The 15844-nt window shown below is 41.2% G+C and overlaps 1 protein-coding gene across 5 annotated transcripts in view; it reads right to left on the minus strand.

The window, feature by feature from the left end:
- Window positions 1-15844, minus strand: part of LOC135486943 (neurocalcin homolog) — a 39819-nt gene that overhangs the window by 22757 nt on the left and 1218 nt on the right. For 2 of the 5 annotated variants that reach the window (XM_064770147.1, XM_064770149.1), the window contains exon 2: window positions 14923-14980. The gene's annotated coding sequence lies outside the window, so the exon portion shown is untranslated. Of the gene's footprint in view, window positions 1-3564; window positions 3609-8540; window positions 8563-12512; window positions 12805-14922; window positions 14981-15844 lie in introns of those variants that run through there. The other 3 variants (XM_064770146.1, XM_064770150.1, XM_064770151.1) reach the window with 3 other exon arrangements.

Genomic DNA, 15844 nt, shown 5'->3' on the forward strand with positions numbered 1-15844 from the left:
AGCTGGACATAGAGTCAACATATTTTCCGAGTAAACTCGTACAGCTGGACATAGAGTCAACATATTTTCCGAGTAAACTCGGTGTTAGCAGCCAACTCCACCTGAACATAAACTGTACAAACCCACTGTTCAAGTTGTATAAATGGAAGCTATTTGCTAAGCCATTTAAATGATTATTTTGATCTTAGAGCCATCAAATGGAGGATGAGTCAAAAGGTCACTGATATCAAGAGTTGAAGAGCTACCAAAGCTTGACAAATTGCTCTTGATAAAGCAACACAAAGTCCAATTGAATTTTGATTACACAAAGTCTAATTAAGGGTATTTCAAAGCAATATGAAGAGCCATTATAGGGCCTTCCATTAACACTGCAACTAGTTAAAAACACTGAAATCAATACCTGATCGGACACACCCTAACATCCATGATTAATCTAACCACAGAGTGTATGAGGAGGCGTTGAAGGACCCTGGTATCCAGGATGACGTCCTTGCCAATACTCGTAATATTTTTCATACTCTTAAAGGCACAATGTTTCCAGATTTCTATAGAGATTTCTTCAGCCCAACAAAACATTGTAACATCATTCAATGCTCATTCACTTTTGTACAGTCCTGCCCATAAGTAAAAGAAACTATCTTAGTTTCAGATTTCCCATCAAATTAATTACTGGATACAGTATTGATCACAAGTAAAGAAACCGATATTCTCAAAATAACAACTAAAGGACAATTTTCTCAATCTCCTTTTCCTTTCACACGATCACTTATTTCTCAGCAATTCCTTCAGGCTATTCAAGGGCAATCATTTATGCTGCAATTTTTATCTCGTTCAGTACCATCAATATGAAAGCTGGCGCCCCAAGCAGATGATTGCAAAGCAATTCAGAAGAACGCTCTAGAATTGTCAGGCAATTTTTGGAATTACTTCCATTTGTAAGACCAATCATTTGCAATTTTGAAGAAGGGGAAGCCTTGAAGAGAAATACAAATATGTCCATGACTTTTACAAAGGAAGATGTAAAAGATGGTGGGTATGAACGAATGCCGATAGGGACTCTTACCACTTTCATCCAAAATGTTCAGGGAAAGACAACAGAGCTCAAAGTGCGGAGAAACGTGTTTTCACATCATGTGGAAAACTGTGTTGCAAGACAGAACTACGGGAGCATGAGCCAGCCTCAGAGCTCTCCAAAGATCCATTACCATAGGTACTACCATCTCGAGAGATGATTAAATACCAATTACTATGCTCATCGCCAGATAATCAGGCATTCCTCGAGATAATGATGCAGTAATGTATACATCTGGACCATTGGTTAGTCATGTGATCGTCAACAAGACAGACTTGGTAATAATGCAGTAATGTGGACATCTCGACCTATGGTAAGTCATGCAGTCACCAACGGAACCGACTCGGGAGAATCCATGCCATGCATACGAATCCCCATGTGATGAACTGACCACTTGGGTGAAACCGGCATAGCATATTATTTACAGATTCCAACACCTGTTGCCAAATGTGGGATATATTGTCCAAAAAACCTTACACTGTCAAAACATGTCAAGATAACCAACCATCAATGTTTAAAACCAGGCAAAATTGTATGCTGAAGAAATTCCACTGGCGAAAAGGTTAAGGACTTGAGAGAAAATCCTCACAAAATCAAAAAATAACATTCGACCAGCCACTCCAGCCAATAAGTGTTAAATTGAAGGGCTTCCCAAAACAAACCAAATCCTAATTTTTCTTCAATGACATATGCAGCGCTCTAAGTTATTTGTGTCACAACTGACATCCTGGTGCTCAGCCGTCTAGACATCTAATCATGCTGTCTAATCTTACCAGATAAAAATGGCCGACAACCATATAAATGTGTCATACATATGATTTCCGCACATACATATGTATCATCTTTGGGAATCTTTAGGCCCACGCAGGATCCCTGCCTGACTGGTAACCATTCCCTAACGAGAAAAACATGTTAAACCTAAACTTTCAGTTAGTAATTGGCTGATTTTTCAATGTCATTACATTTGCCTAATCTACTATGCATTTCCTGACACAAGGACCCTGAAGACAACCCGTTTCCATTAACAGGACCTGCGAAATGAGAACACCATAAAAGTAACACCCTGCCAAACGATTTTCGTATGGTGATTAGAGTACCAGGGAAGAGGGAATGGCATTCAGATTGCTCAAGGCGGCAAGGGAATTTGCAAGCTCAATCGGAAATGATTGTCTTCCACCTTAAGGTTTTCAGTCGGGTTCACTCTCAAAATTGGACATGTAAATGTGATTCAGGTGACACGTGCTCGGAAACCAGACCAAGCTATTTCCACCTTGGATTGTGCAAACATCATCAGCAAATGCATCAGGGAGTGTAAGAAAGAGACCCGGAACAAGCCGTGACATGTTTAGCAGAGGAACAAGCCACACTTCCTTAAGCGTACATGGTAGTCTTGACAGCAGAGTATTGACAATCGGTCACTTTCACATCAATTATTCAACTTCAAGCTTTTTAGAATTCACAGTCCTACTCCATGTATTGTCAATATCAGGATTGACTGGTTTCTGTGGAAACAATAGGCACCTTTAATACCCATTTATGTTGACCTTTCCAAGTGTATGACCAAATTTCACCAATAGGACGTGATCTTTTGAATGCTAAGCAGTTGTCCCAATGTCTGTTAATCGAAACTTCGATACATGTGGAAATGTCGGGAGTCCCAAACTTGGCTCCATTGGACAGGATAGAATTGGAAATCTCGTAGAATTTGGAGGGAAGTCTGATCTTGGTATCTCAAGAGGGTCAGTCTGGTGTATTCACTCTCCGCGATGCAGATGGCGTTAAACCCCATTACCTAATCTTCAAACTCTCATGATGAAAGAAAGATGCTTTTCAAAACGGATTAGAACTGGCCACAACCACAACAAGAAGTTCAACACTTCAACCTGACTAGACCATCACACTTACCCTAAACTTAAGGGCATAATCCCTAAGGTACATCCCATGTATATGACTCAAACATATGAGTAATGAGGAGACTCAAGAGACCCGCCTGAAATCGGCATATTCAACCGACAAATATTTATTCAGTGATCGATCAGGTTTCATCAATATCTCACCCGAGACTAGCACGACTAGCGGTATTTTTCATCCATTTATCAATAAATCCCACACAGAGGTGTCAGTTTCAGATGGTGGGAACTCCAGTCATACTACATGTACTAGCTTCCCCCTTTCCCTGGTGACAGTTAAAACGAACTGTGGTCATCTTAGTTATTGCTGTGGATGACCATGCAGAGATGGGTACAGAAATGACCAAAAATTGACCTGACTGAAACTGAAGGTGATTTTGATATTGCTGTCTCTTCCCTTCCTGATGACTGACCATTGGCATAACCTGGCATCACGCAGTCATAGAAATGGTCATAGAAATATAAGACCTTACAACAGATTTTTAATAGAACAAATGCATTGCAGTCCAACTGCAGAAGCTTCCGAAATCACTTGACATACATCCTGCAATGTGTATGTAAGTCATCTTTCCTTGAACCTACCTGCCTGTACAGAAAGAAAATCTCTAACTGCTGCAATCTCTTACCTAAAACGATAAAAAATCACATATCGTCTGATACTTAGATGATGATTGTTTTAATCTGAGGCGGAACTTCTAGTAGTAGTAACTGATCAGAAGGTTTGGCTCTGGTACCTTCTCGGAACCGTGTGGTAGATTTAATGAGAACCCATACCATTCTATGACACATTGATACAATTCTTCAGAAAAGAAAGCCAACTCATTACTCATAGTTTAACCTTCAGAAAAAGAAACTAGACCTTGTAAGAGTTCATTCCTACCGAGAAAGCAATACCTGTAAGTAAGGAAACTGTTCACAGAAGATCACTCAATTTATAAATTCTGGAGGCTGCAAGATATCATCATCAACAGTCCCTGATTGTCTTGTATAGCTTCGAAACAATAGATATTGCCTTCCTTTTAAACCACCAACCCTCGTAAAATACCTGGCAAGAACCCTGGGTTAAGAGACCACGAAACACCTCTTCTTCTACAGAAATATGCATCCTATAAGAGTTTTCATGAAATAGGGGAATGAAACCTGATTAGGTTCAAATAAAGCATGGCATGGTCGGTATGACACCACTACCAGCATGCTGCACAGATTTCGTTACTGGAATGGAGAGAATGCTCAGTCATGAAAAATATAGGCCCAGCTCCCAGCATCCTAGAAAGAGAAAAGATCAGCTCCTTCAGTCTGCAACAAGCAAGTCAGTCAAGGTAAGCTCTGACTACAGCGCAGAGCTTCCGAACATCTCTTAAAATTGGCTAAAAACTTCCAACACAGCCCTTCCACTTGTCTTATGTCTAGGATTTATTGTAAGCATTATGAAACCACTTCCCTACGGGACATTCCACAGAGTTTGCTACGACTTTCAACGAAGTCATGTGCAGCAATGACGTACTATCATGCATTTTGGAAGGTGTCGTAGAAATACGTCGTAGTACATTGCTTCATGACCTCATCCAACCAGTATATGGTCCATTGTAAAATGCAACAAGATGCTCTTGATTGAAATACTGGTCCCTTGTATTGAAATGGTTGAGGGAGTTTTTGAAGCCGAAAGAGACATGATTTTACTCCTTCTAATACCAAGTCTGGGTGTTTAAAACATGATTGGCGACTCAAAAAGGAAAAGGAATTTAGGAGATCCACGGCTTAGTCCCCCATTTTAGCTTGCCGGCGTTCTAGTGCCATGAGGTTCAACCCCCTTCAAGCTACATGGATCAGTTGGAAAGCCCTGAGAGAGCAGAGAGTAGCATTTTCTGAGATGATAATCCTCTAATCTGATGTTTTTCTCAATTTCTGCTTGAGCTTCTTTGGCCTTTTACATTACAGCACATTAAAACAACAATAGCCAAGAAATCGACTATTTTAGATCCATTCATCCTCAGTATCCTTTTAAAGGTCGGAAACATTTCCAAAACATCGGCCTGTCTAGAAGCATCTACACGGAACAAAGGAGCTGCTTGAATGTCAATGCAAAGTCTATCTTCTCAACATTTCATATGAATTGAGATAACAAGGATATGGAAGGAGAAGTACCAGGGGAACCAATTTCAAATTACATGTTCTCCCAACTCCAGTTAGCCGACCTTGACACCATATCATACTAGGGTTATCTTTCATATTTTTCTAAATGGGAAATCAATAACATCAGAAGTGTTTGTATTCTTGTACTGATAGTGTAAAGAAGGTTTATGGGGCACCTTGGTAGCTTGCAGCAATGCACCTGTTGCTATACACTGCTGTTACATTTGCCAAGTGGCTGTTAACACTCAAGTTCTTTCCTGATCAACCACACAGGCTAACGAGGCAATTGATGTTTTTGTCTGTCCAAGAAATAGGCTGTAGAATGTAGAAATAAACACTGCCACTTCACCACAAGCACCACCTTCCGTTGCAGTGTGGAGGTTGACCTGACCTGAAGAAGTCAGCTTGTTGCTCCTGACCTGTTCTGTCCTCTGATCAAAGATGCCAGACTCACATTCAACCCCACCCCTGACTTATGTCCTGAAGAAGTCAGCTAGTTGCTCCTGACCTGTTCTGTCCTCTGATCAAAGATGCCAGACTCACATTCAACCCCACCCCTGACTTATGTCCTGAAGAAGTCAGCAAGTTGCTCCTGACCTGTTCTGTCCTCTGATCAAAGATGCCAGACTCACATTCAACCCCAACCCTGACTTATGTCCTGAAGAAGTCAGCTAGTTGCTCCTGACCTGTTATGTCCTCTGATCAAAGATGCCAAACTCACATTTAACCCCACCCCTGACTTATGTCCTGAAGAAGTCAGCTAGTTGCTCCTGACCTGTTATGTCCTCTGATCAAAGATGCCAAACTCACATTCAACCCCACCCCTGACTTATGTCCTGAAGAAGTCAGCAAGTTGCTCCTGACCTGTTCTGTCCTCTAATCAAAGATGCCAGACTCACATTCAACCCCACCCCTGACTTAAGTCCTGAAGAAGTCAGCAAGTTGCTCCTGACCTGTTCTGTCCTCTGATCAAAGATGCCAAACTCACATTCAACCCCACCCCTGACTTATGTCCTGAAGAAGTCAGCAAGTTGCTCCTGACCTGTTCTGTCCTCTGATCAAAGATGCCAAACTCACATTTAACCCCACCCCTGACTTATGTCCTGAAGAAGTCAGCTAGTTGCTCCAGATCTGTTCTGTCCTCTGATCAAAGATGCCAAACTCACATTCAACCCCACCCCTGACTTATGTCCTGAAGAAGTCAGCTAGTTGCTCCTGACCTGTTCTGTCCTCTGATCAAAGATGCCAAACTCACATTCAACCCCACCCCTGACTTATGTCCTGAAGAAGTCAGCTAGTTGCTCCTGACCTGTTCTGTCCTCTGATCAAAGATGCCAAACTCACATTCAACCCCACCCCTGACTTATGTCCTGAAGAAGTCAGCTAGTTGCTCCTGACCTGTTCTGTCCTCTGATCAAAGATGCCAAACTCACATTCAACCCCACCCCTGACTTAAGTCCTGAAGAAGTCAGCTAGTTGCTCCTGACCTGTTCTGTCCTCTGATCAAAGAGGCCAGACTCACATTCAACCCCACCCCTGACTTAAGTCCTGAAGAAGTCAGCTAGTTGCTCCTGACCTGTTCTGTCCTCTGATCAAAGAGGCCAGACTCACATTCAACCCCACCCCTGACTTAAGTCCTGAAGAAGTCAGCAAGTTGCTCCTGACCTGTTCTGTCCTCTGATCAAAGATGCCAAACTCACATTCAACCCCACCCCTGACTTATGTCCTGAAGAAGTCAGCAAGTTGCTCCTGACCTGTTCTGTCCTCTAATCAAAGATGCCAGACTCACATTCAACCCCACCCCAAGTCTAACCCACAACTCGTATCAAAGTCAGTCCGCTGCCTGCTGACAATACCCTTTAAGCAATTAGCACACATCAAAACTATGATATCCAATGAACAGATTATGGAAAAGCAACCTAACAACCAAGTCATGACCAAACTAAAGAACAAAGAGATATTAGCTGCCATGGAAACCACTGTGTGCAAGGATCATAAACAACTTTCATCAGTAAAATGAGTGGAGAAAAAGTGGTAGATAAGATCATGTAGGTTTGCTGAGTATGAATGCAGGGCTCATGTTTCAGAGCAGCAACAGAGTCAAATGCCTGTGAATGATACGCTTACTGGGTATGCACCAATATGGATGGAAACTCTCCGAAATGGATTAAACTACGCTCTGGCGTGTTTGTAATCGTCGAAGAATTCTTTAAAAGACCAATGCATGGGACAAAGGGGCGGTGAACAAACAATATATCCGATATTTTTTCATTATTGTGATACACTACAGCTGTCCCGCTATTTTCTTGACAGCTTGTACTGATAAGTGATGATACCGCTGCTTGTCTGCTCAAGTATTCCAGACTTGCAGTTTCGAGTTGGCATCTGGCTGTACAATCTGATTTACAACAAATATTGCCAATATAAAATCACAAAGAAAAAAACTTGATCCAGGTATCAGATACACAATACAGCAAATCAACTGATGCTAGTTTGAGTTGAAGAACCAGATCAGAGTAAAACTGGGTGGAGCTAGATGTAGATATAACTGATCTAAAAATAGTTCAAGCACCATAATGCTAATAGGATAAGACCCAGCAAGGGAATGGATACTAGCTATTGTTGGTGACACGGTTGCTCTGGGCAACTGTTCGAATACAGGGAGCTTCAACGTACATGGAAGGGAGAAACACAGGACAGGGTACATGGAATATAAACGCCAAACTCATGAGCATCAGTACCAAAGGCATCTCTGAGTGTAGTTGAGCTTTATAACTTTCTTCTTCGAGTTAGGGCCGGCAAATTCATTCGCAGACTGCCTTCACTCCTTGGAGCAGACCAGATGATGGTGAATTCCAAATCAGGGACAAAATTCATCACATACATCCAACCCTAAGTCATTCTATATCGATTAATTCACTGAGGGCATTCTGGCTGGCCAGCAAATCGACTTCATGCTGACTAATCCCTGCTGAATCTCTCAGCAGTGCAACCAGTAAGTCAAGAAAAAAACATCCCGAACGACCACAACGCTTTTCTTGCTGTCAAGATGAATAAGACACAGTGACCCGTGGAAATTCCATCACAGACCCAGCGATCCTTCGCAGATGGTGCTTAACCAACCGAGTCACAAATGCGCGGACATATTAGATCAGGAACCTCCCGGGAGAAATCTACCAGCCCACATGGAATTCACAATGACAATATCGGTTCCCCAACCATTTTTTCAGAGTCTCGCCTGATATCAGTTAACCTATTGGAAGTACCATTGGTAATCAAAGATGAATATAACAGCTCATGCGATACAACAGCTCAGAGACAACAAAATCATGAAACAGTTATGATGCTTCTGAAAGTATTCAAACAGCACAATTTGAGAATTATGAATTCTGTGTTCTCCAAGAGAATGATAGAGCCATACATACCTTGATATGCCACAGATATCCAGAAATATTCAAACCTACTGAGAGAAAGAGGAGTCTTTGAAACAGGTTCCAGCTACACTAATCTTTGTTAGAACAGATCGACAAAGAGGAAACATTGGTTTAATCAGTGTGCATATAATGTAGGGCAGCCAATCCAGGTATTGATCTCATGCATAATGGATAGAGTTTTAATGCATTACATAACATGATCATTACCAATGGTTGTCATGGGGCGATAATTTAGAACTCATGAAAATAGCCAGGTCCTAATGATTTTTACATAATCGCCTCGTTTTCATTGGTGGTATCTAAGTTAAGTAATTATATCAATAATATCAGCCAAAGAAAACAGGGAAACAGTAGCAGTATATGTAGTAATTAGCAGCTATTGGCGCTGAAAGGGTGGATGTCGTCCTGGGTGCCGACAAATGGTACCCAGGTTCGAGATCGACTGGACAATAAGCACCCTGGGTGCCATTACACTAGACAAACAGTACCCAGCTTCTTCTACACTTTTTCTATACCTACAACCGAGGTTGGACCCACGCTCACGGAGGTCACGGAGTTGGGTGATAAGTATATTGTGGTGGTCAGTGGTACACCAAACATTCAGTACCAAAGACATAAAGATGACCTAGAGAAGAAAGGATTTTTCCTCAATGACAAACTAGAAGAGACAAAGTGGAGAAAGAGACAAGATGCCCTGATTGAAAAAAGATCCTGAGATGGCAGATACTATGATGTCATTCATGTCATTCCATCGTAGATTCTGTGATGAAGATTCTCCATAACGGAATCTATGTTGGGCCATCAGAGAATCTATGCCAGGCCACCACAGAATCTTTGTCATGTATATTAGGCCATCACAGAATCTGTGATGGAAATTTATGCCTGTGTTAACATAAGTGGATCTAAACCATTGACCATCGTATTCAAAAGTTCTGATGAAGGTGTCTATATTATCATACTATGCTTGGAACCCTACTTGGAACGGTTCAGTCATATTGGTGATGATGTGATACTACATACCCTATGATCATACATAAATCAAAATCAATGCTCACGTGATTGAACACGGCAATTGTCAAGCTGCCAGTGAATCAGCAATTACGTGTCATTCCATCCTATCCTATCTTTACAGTATTTGTCACGCATCTACCCCATGTGACTGGACATGTAGTAATCATCTCAACTCAAGATGAAACCAATGAGATGGCTTTAAGGAGAACTAGGGCGACCAAATCAAATACCGTGTTTATCATCCCCAACCCAGGACTTAGGTCCATTTCATCACCAATTTCTTTAATATTTGATACACCAACACAAAACAACACAAAAGTGTCTCTCCCTTAACAATTGACATAGAGTTGTGCGACCTAACATAATAAAAGGTGTGACGAACTACATTGCATCTTTATCAGCTGGAGTGATGATAAATGCACATTTCCTTCAACGGCCACAGGAAAACAACAGGACATCCTGCCCTCTATTGTTCCTTCCTCTTCTTGATATAGGATCGTATCTGCCACTTAAACGGCATGCATACATATGACTATGAGAAACTGGTGACTGTACAATCATGTACACCAGTTTATACATGGGACAGCAAAGGAACTGCAGAGTGAAGAATTGTACATAGAACAGTAGGGAATGTACAAGTGTTAGTTCTGGTTCAATGAAAAACAAACTGAACTCTCTTTTCACCCTCAGGAGAGTAAAGAAGTGTACATAAAGCTGTACACAATGTATGCAAGTCTTTGGTCTGGTTGCATGACATACACACGGGACTGTTTTCACTCTCAAAAGAGCAGATTTGTGTACATGAAGCTGTACACGATGTATGCAAGTCTTTGATCTTGTTCTACCTCCTAAATATTGCAAACGCTTCCTCAGAAAACCTCACATGAGGATGCAAAGCAATCAAAGTTATACATTTTTAAAACTTCAAAAGCTTAAAGCGGGTTATAAATTCTGATATTGCTGTCATTTAAGTCGAAGCTTAAGCCGACAATTGTTGGAGAAGGGATGTCACTCAGCATGATAACTTCATCGGAAAATGGCGATACAATATCGTGCAACATTACAGTGATTAGGGAGTGTACTGTACGAGGCTTTTTGCACTAGCTCGTCGTAAAAACACATTCCTTGATCAGTAAGTTCAGTAGCACGAGGGTTAGCATGATCAACACTGATCTTGCCAAAGCACTCCTTATGCTCGGGGCATTATCACGAACAAACAGTAATCATCATTATAAATTCATGAGGTCATCAAGCAACATCTCAAGGCAAGATCAGTGACATGCAATGTGATTTCCAGGAGAGGTCTGAACACAAATATTAACTGGTGACATGAAGAAGTACCATTCTCTTTTTTCCTTTCTTTTATTGTTGAAGTAGTGAATCGTAAAAAAATCTACTTTTTTTCAACTTCAGCTATGGATCAAGCTGCCGAGAGCAGCAATGGTGCAGGCCGATTGACCTGAAATTTGGAAGAGAGGTCATGAAAAAGGTTGATCAACCCGCCAGCAGTCAATGGAGCATTGCCCGACTGGTCTCTCAGAGTCCGTCCATGAATTAATCCGAAATGTCAATGATGACAGATGCCCTGAGATGGCATGCAGGCAATGAATGTGTAATACATACAATGAGACGGCAAGATTTGGAAGCGAGATAGGGTTGGGCAACCAATTTGTGATTTGCAATTTTGATTTCCTGCAGCTTTCAGTATAGCCCAGCAGGGAGGAAGATATTTACTAGTCTGGACAAGCGATTTTTGCCAATACGACCAGCAATGGATCAATGACGATGCGACAATTGTAGTTGCCAGGCGGCTGCCGATTGGTTCATAATATCAAATCCAATGTAAGCATTCAAGCACCCCACCCCAATTACCAACCCCAAACTCTTAGGTCAATTATGCATCAGTGTCAACAACACTCTTGTCACGTCTAAAATGTAGTGACATCATCATCTCAACTGCTAATCTGACAACAGTTATCATAATCATGCAAAACGTCTAATATCTTGATTGGCTAATTAATCAATTGGGTATCAAAGATCAAAGGTATGAGAGTGACCATGTTACAAACATCAATGTCAATACGTCAGTATCAGGCCAAGGTTTTGTTTGAAGTCAATGTCATAATTGTGTTACAACAGCATTATACAACATCAGGATTTAACAAATCAAGGTCAATAAACCAGGTTTTTCCTTGCGGTAATCAATGGGTAATCAATGGGTGTGGTCAGTTGTCTCCACCATGGAGGAGGCAAGCCATCAAGCATGAATTCACATTACTCATGCTGTTTCAACACACTTTATGACATCCAACAGTGCTCCTCCCTTAAAGGCCTACATGCATGCCGTTTGTTGAATATTAAAAATTTGTAATTGAATTTGAAAATTTCTAATCAAGTGTAAATACGTACGCACTGGATATGAGATTTCGCCAATGTTGTTGAGTCGACAGATACATGCAAATGCTACATACAAGTACGAGTTTTAGCAAATTCTGATCTGTCTCGTAGGCCTACAAGTGATGAAAACGGCAGTTCATTCACACACCTTCGGAGCTCACTTGAGCACTTGAGTCTTGAGAACTCCCATAGCTATGGCTTCATTAAACCCCAACGTTGCATTTCTGACTGTTTGATCTGTCTGGAACAATCCAAGAATCCTGTAATAGACCCACTTCTGTTTAAAGTACGATTGTGCCATCATATTGCAGCAATCAACAATACCAATCAGACCCAATTACCCCAGGTATGACGAGTGATATGATACCTATAGATGCCTACATTACCAGGTAGAACGTGGCCGTTTAGTACAGGTACCCATACACAGGAGCATGGGAGAAAACATGAGGAAAGCGGCTGCCAGGGAGGTCTGAAAATGGTGTCTGTCTGCACATTTTCCTTTGCAATGCAAAACTTGCCAAGCTGCACATAATGAGGACGATAGTGAAACCTTACCTGCTTCAAAAGTAGTCCAATAGATATCCCAAGTAAATCAGGAGAAATCCGGTAAAGATACTGCATTAAACCATGCTCACACAGCAAGAAGACCCGACCCAGACAACTGAACACTAGCTCTACCTAGATTCCTTATCCCAAACTACAAGTTCATAGGTCACCAGGTACTATTTCAATAGCGGCAGAGACCAGCAAACCAATCGTTGTTGTGTCGAAGCTTTCGGAAAGACGAACAAACGTATCTTGGAATGTTCTATTTAGCAATGGGAAAAACTGTCTTTGTCGCTTACAATGCAAAATTGATGCCTAGGTACTGATCATTTCTGGTACACATGAAACGGTTACCATGGAAACCTGGCCAGATAAAGGGAGGAGAGGAATCTATAATTATTACAAATAAGGACATGAAGGCAAGGTGATGTGTCGCTGTGTCTCTTAAACCTACATCCTGCAGGCAAAGATAACAAGAGCAACACAGTGCGTGGCAAATGCCCCCCCCCCCCCCCCCGACCGAGTGTTGTCGATGGGCATGACATCTGATAGTTCATGATTTATAGGATTTCACCCATTCTAGTGTGGGGAGGGGGAGACAAAATGTCCTTAGGTGGTGGTAGGACATATATTCCCTTGAAATGTGTGGACTGACATCTACCACTGCAATAAAAAGTGTCCCACCTTGATTTCAAGAAAAGGTTCGGACAAGAATCAATTTGAGATTTTTACCTGGCCTAACCCCACCCAATATTCTGCTAATGCTTTATAATATTCTCATTGATTTATGACTGAAGTCAATAGATGAACATCCATTGACAGATCTGTGCAATTCCAACAATTATTTTCAATTATTCATCAGTAATATCTAGGTCATCCAGTACGATGCTACTATCTTGGCTTTTCAAACCTATCAACAGATAATCGTTTTTATTTCCCTTGACCAGGAATGAGAAGAATGGTTAACCGTACTTTTGTTCCCAAAAGAATATCCTACAATGCGTATGCCTAATACCCAACCAAGGGCCAATAGGCCTTTTACACGGTGTGGGTGTCCTTCCAAACCGGCCAAAACCCACCCCAGGTCCTTTCCCACAAAGCTGGATCGGGGCGGATAAGTTGATCAGGACACACATTTTAAGGTTTCAGCCTTTTTAGAGTAAAAAAAATTCTTCCATCCCATTTGATGCGATGTGTTTTGTAAGTGTTATCAGAATGCCTTTCTTGATCATCCAAAACTCAATCATGACAAATGGTCATAACAAATCATCAGTGCAGCATTCAATGGGCACTTCCGAGGCTTATGACTTGACCGGATGGGTTTCCAGTTGCAAACGACCCAAATCTGTCTGCCATTGGAATGTATTTGATCGATGACATCAATGTTTGCTGTATGTTCTTGCAAGCAGTGCTGAGCATCACAATGGTATTGCGTGTCCATGTCAGCTGCATCCAACACAGCTTTTATTGGCAAATTGATATGCACTGATTTATGATGAGGGAAGATAAGTGGCATAATGGTGAAAGCGCTGGGCTCATAATCAGGAGGTCATGGGTTAAACTCTTGGAAGGATCACAGCCGTTTCTTGTTTGTGTGCTTGGACAAGGCACTAGACCCTACTTGCTTCTCTCCACCCAGGAGTAAATTTTAAAATGGTACCGAGTTATAGAAACAAGAACCATATCTATTTCTGGCACTTTTGATGGCTTAGTTAAACCATCCTGTTGCACTTAGGACATACGTTATCCAGAAGTAATCTGCAAATAAACTGCACCCACTCCCGAGGTGTTCCCCGCATTCATCATGCGATCAACCTGCCTCCAACTGGGCATGAAACAAACCAACATCGCGTTCGTTTTCCAGCGTCGTCGACTCTTTCCAGTACCACGCAATAGTAACCAGTACATGTCGATAGTGTGCACATTAATATGGACTGGACTTCCGATATAATACATAATTACCACATTTTAACTCAATTCCTTTCATGCTGCACATGATTTATGAATGACTGAACACAATTAAGACACAGTTGTTCCGTAGGGCTGCATTCAATGAAAAGATGATGTACGATGTACTCATTCTAGCTCTGATAAGAAGGACCCCGCCCGTGTTTCAGCATTTTCATGAATGTGGTGGCCATTTCACCAAAGGAGTTGGATCAAGGAGGAAGCTAGAAGTCTGTCAGGTCCTCATTTATGCTATATTATCAGCTTGTTTTGAACTTTCACATCAATGCCTTCAAAGCTGTACAATGTTCACCACTACTGTATACACAACCTGAAACACTCAATGATCAAGACGTCGTCCTATGAATTCACAAGGCCTAGGCCCTACTTGCAAGGCCTAAGCCCTTTCTTAGGGCCTAATCATAAGTGGCCAATAACAGTCAGCTCTTACACCAACAGACATTCCACTTACCAAGCAACAATGCCGTCAAATTTTAACTTCACGGGTGATGACACCAAGGTTATCCAATCTAAAATGAAAAACAAAATCGTATTTTATTCAGCTGATGATATTATGAAGACGTAAATGACCATTTAGACTGGGAGATTTCACTTCAGAACAGCTCCTATAACATGTGTGATCGCTTATTCCCATTTATATGGTGTACTATGGAAAGGGTCACAAATTTTTTACCTATGGCTTTGTCCAGGTTCCCGAAAAATGTGAGTTTTCTGACAAGGACGAGAAATATTGTGCCTCGCTTTCAACTTAATTAGAAAATACAATGCCGTTAAAATCGCAACTCGTTGTTAAAAAAAGAACCAACTTCTCTCAGGCAGTTCAAGAAATGGAAACGATGATTACAATACAAAAATGATAACAATTTAAGCAAGACCTGGTATCATGAAGTAATATTGATTGACTTGACGCCTTGAGGCTGAGCAGCCACGAATAGAAGCTAAGCCTACCAATCAGCAGATCTAATAAAACTGAAATATCAATATTGATCGATTGGTTTTTTTCAAGTACCGGTAAACTTGTACATATTGTATTGAAAAGAATGAAAAACTTTTGATGATAGGATACAAAAGATATCCATTATTGTATATTATCAAAACAGAATTCTACATGTGTGACGATATGTACATTGAGCGTCTCCCCTGACAGTTTCATAAAGCTTACACATTTAAAATGGCACCACTTATGGGCCAATACAAAGAAGAAAAATTCTTTAGAAATCATTCTAGGATGGGCTTTGGAGGACTTGGTCTCCACTAGAAGGGAAGACAACCTTGTGACCAGTCAACCTACCGATTGAATGGGAATATTCATCATCATCATTTCTTGGCTTTTTGACCAAGTTTGGTTTCAAAACCGTTAATATTTCATAGAA

The sequence above is a fragment of the Lineus longissimus genome, chromosome 4 (genome assembly GCF_910592395.1).
Source record: "Lineus longissimus chromosome 4, tnLinLong1.2, whole genome shotgun sequence".
Lineage (NCBI taxonomy): Eukaryota > Metazoa > Nemertea > Pilidiophora > Heteronemertea > Lineidae > Lineus > Lineus longissimus.